Source organism: Oryctolagus cuniculus, chromosome 1, assembly GCF_964237555.1.
Source record: "Oryctolagus cuniculus chromosome 1, mOryCun1.1, whole genome shotgun sequence".
NCBI classification, from domain to species: Eukaryota; Metazoa; Chordata; class Mammalia; order Lagomorpha; family Leporidae; genus Oryctolagus; species Oryctolagus cuniculus.
In genome coordinates, this window is record NC_091432.1 from 101,005,669 (window position 1) to 101,009,842 (window position 4,174).

General features: G+C 37.6%; 1 pseudogene; it reads right to left on the bottom strand.

Moving 5' to 3' along the window:
* Positions 1–760: 760 nt before the first annotated feature.
* On the bottom strand, positions 761–2,081 carry LOC100353894 (cysteine and histidine-rich domain-containing protein 1-like; annotated as a pseudogene).
* Between the last annotated feature and the right edge of the window lie 2,093 nt (positions 2,082–4,174).

Below are 4,174 nucleotides of genomic sequence, written 5' to 3' on the forward strand. Positions count from 1 at the left end.
TCATGGAATATTTTTTAGTAGGGCTAGAAGATACATCTTTTATTTTCATTTTTAAGTTACTTAAGTATAATTAGTCTTGCTTTACTAATTATTAGATAATGGATGTTAAGAAGCACATTTTCTTTAATATTTCTAAGCTTAACAGAATGTTATACTAAGAATATTACAATTATTTTCATTATTTTGTAGCTTCAAGTATAGTACAAAACTGTGGTTCTATCAGTAGAAAAAAAATTTTTTTTTTGACAGGCAGAGTGGACAGTGAGAGAGAGAGACAGAGAGAAAGGTCTTCCTTTTGCCATTGGTTCACCCTCCAATGGCCGCCGCAGCTGGAGCGCTGCGGCCGGCGCACTGTGCTCATCCGATGGCAGGAGCCAGGTACTTATCCTGGTCTCCCACGGGGTGCAGGGCCCAAGGACTTGGGCCATCTTCCACTGCACTCCTGGGCCACAGCAGAGAGCTGGCCTGGAAGAGGGGCAACTGGGACAGAATCCGGCGCCCCAACCGGGACTAGAACCCGGTGTGCTGGTGCCGCAAGGCGGAGGATTAGCCTAGTGAGCTGCGGCACTGGCTATCAGTAGAAAATTAATAATAACACTTATGTAACTAAAAAGGAAGATAGGAGGCACAAAAAGGTAAACTGATTTTGGGTGTTAAGAACCTAATGACAAAAGTAATAGATCATATAAGCAAGTCACCAGTTCACCAAATTATTAAGAATTCTGAAATAGACGATAGCTCTTTTTCTCTCCTCTCCCACTCAGTCTATGATATGATCTTCTTGTTTTTCCTGCTGTTTGGTTGTAGGTAGAGTCATGGCTTGCCCATTGCATAGGTTCAGGTTTTCTCATGGTGACCTCAATCTTTAAGTCATAATTATGTAACTTCACATCAGTCACATTCCATAATTTCACATTTTGATGAAATCCCTTATTTCCTTCAAATACAATGTGTGTATTCAACGTTGTACTATTTGCTTCTACTCAACTAAGTTTGTAAGTGAATTTTTAGTGTCTGTTGACATGTGACTTCATCCCCACTCAGATGTCAGGAAAGTCTACATGGAACAACTTTTTCATGAGCATCCTTTGTAGTCTGCATATGTTTCCTGTTGCACAACCCTCCTGGGCTAAGGTAGTATAAAAAACAGATTTTGTGGGGCTGGATTTGTAGTGTAATAGGCTAAATCTTCTCCTGTGGTGCCAACATGCCAAATGGGTGCTGGTTCATGTCCTGGCTGCTCCTCTTTCAATCTACCTCTCTGGTATGTCCTAGAAAAGCAGTGGAGAATGGCCCATGCACTTTAGCCCCAGCACCTGTGTGGAAGACCTGGAAGAAGTTCCTGGCTTCAGATCAGCGCAGCTCTGGCCATTGTGGCCATTTGGGAAATAAACCAGTGGATGGAAGACCTTTCTGTCTGCCTCTCTCCATCTGTGACTGTACTTCTCAAATAAGTGAATGAATAAATGAATGAATAAAATTACTATAGTAAAAAATAAAAAGATAAAATCACACTTTTCTTCTATAACAATTCCAATATGTCATCCCTTGAAGAAAAATAGTTACTCTAGAATTATACAGAGACATTTCTAGACCCCGCTGACCCTGATGTATCTTTGAACACTCTCCATTTTACATAAGGGCTCATTGTTAATTTCATCACCTTCTTCTTCCTTATCTTTTTCATTCCCTGATGATAATTTGAGTTTATCAAACACTTCTTTTAGAGATGTATATATTTTTTATTTCAAATTTGTCATTGTGTAACTTGAGCTTGGCTTTTTTATTGCCTCTCTTAGTTTAGGGGCTTGAGTGATATGCGTTGAAATTTGGGTTTTAATTCTGATAGTTCTTCCTTCTTACTAGTCTTGATTTAGGATTTGACTGACTCAGGTGGATATTATGCTTACCCTTGGCACATCCCACAATGCTTAAGACTTCAGTAAAATCAGTTGTTTTTCTCTTATAGCAATACCATTGTGAAAGACTGGGATCCCTTTGTATTATGTGCATACATCATCAGAATTGGCCTTGGTATTAAAGTGCTGGCTGCAGTCCCAGTTGTAGCAAAACAAGGTCATCTTCTTTTCTCACTATTATTAGCAAAGCCCCTAACTGAAACTTCAGAAGGTTGTATTTGTAACTCCTCTGTTGCAAGCACTAGTCTCATAGATAGGGTGGTTGTCAGCTTCCCTACAAGGAGAAGTTTTTTCTATCTCTTCATTTTTAGTCTGTCTGTCTTTATAGGTGAAGTGATTTTTCTTGTATGTAGCATATAGTTGGGTCTTTTAAAAACAAATCCATTCCACTACTCTTTTAATTGGAGAATTTAATCCATTTACATTTAAGGTAATTTCTCTTAGGTGATACCACTGCCATTTTGTTTCTTGTTTTCTAATTTTTATGTGGTTACTTTCTTTCTCCTTTTTTTTAAAAGATTTATTTATTTATTGGAGGGCAAAGTTACAAAAGGAGAGGCAGACAGAGAGAGAGAGAGAGAGAGATCTTCTATCTGCTGGTTCACTCCCAAATGGCTGCAATGACTGGGGCTGGGCAAGGTCAAAGCCAGAAGGCAGGAGCTTCTTCCACGTGAGTGGAAGTCTTCCACATGAGTTCAGAGGCCCAAGTTCTTGGGCCATCTTCTTCTGCCTTCCAGGGAGCTTTAGCAGGGAGTTGGATAAGAAGCAGAATAGCCAGGGCTCAGACTGGTGACCTACATGGGATGCTGGTGCTGCATTCCGTGGCTTAAACCACTGCACCACAGCACCAGAGTACCACCCCCTTTTTTCCCTCTTTAAAAGTTTTCCTTTGCGGTTTAATTAATGTTTCTCCAGTAGTATGCTTGGGTCCTTCCTTGTGATTTTGATTTTTCTCTTATAGATTTTGGCCTGATAGTCACTCTGAGGCGTAAAAAAACCTTTTGATTATAACAAATTATTTTTAAATAGCAACTTAACATTGATGTAAAGATAAGAAAAGAGTCAAAATAATAATTTAAAAAACTCTCCACTCACTCACTGTTCTTCCCTACACTTTGAATTTTTGATAGCTCATTTTACATATTTCTGTATTGGCTTATGCATAATTTTACACTATTGAAGTACTCTAAATGTATCTGTCTAGTTACTCTTGCCAATGAATCTTATGTCCTCTGATGTTTTATTCCACTCATTAACATTACTTTCTTTGAATTTGAAGACATCCCTTTAGTTTTTTGGTTTTTTTTTTGTACAATAGGTCATATGGTGACAGTTTTTCCCAGGTTTTGTTTGGAAATAACTTTACCTTGCCCTCATTCAAAATGATCACTTTTATTGGTATAATATTTCTGCTTGCCAGTTTTTTTGTCCTCAGTACTGTGAATATTTATTCTTATTCCCTGCAGTCCTGCAGGGTTTCTGCAGAGAAGATTGCCATCAGGTCAATCAGAACACCTTTGCTTACTATTTGCTTGTTTTCTCTTGCAGTTTTGAGAATCTTCTGTCTTTAACCTTAGTGAATACTTGTAATATGTCTTGGTGCTGGCTTGGTTGAGTTGTATCTGACTGGTGACCTTTAACCTTGCTATACCTAGATAGCTATATTTTCTTCTAGGTTTGGGACTTTTCTGCTACTATATTTTTGATTAAGCATTTCACCCCTGTGGCATTTTGAAGTCTCTTATTTAACCCTGATAACTCAAATATTTAATCTTAAGCACAGTCTTCCTGTAAGCTTTTTCATTCCTTTTCTTTTTTTCTTCTGAATTGTCAAATAATCTGACTTTGAACTATTTTTACCCCCAATTGAACTGTTTTGCTATTTATACCTTCTAGTGCATTTTTCATTATATGTAGTATACTTTTTAACTCGAGGATTTAAAAAAATTATTTCAATATTTCTGGTAAGTTTCTCTGATAGTGTTCTGAATTACTGCTCTGTATTTTCTTTAAGTTTTTGAATTTCTTTAAAACAACATATGTGTCCTAGAGTTCACACTAAACAGTTACTACATGGTTCGCTTCTGTCATATTGTTAGGTGACCTCATGTTTCCATGAAAATACTTGTTGTTTGTTGGCCTAAAGTGACATATGCATATTAAGGCTTAAATACGTATATCAGTCTTCATAATCTGGCTTTGTTTGTGCCTGACTCTCCAGAAATTCTAAGCCATTTGCTTATTTTCTTTGAGCC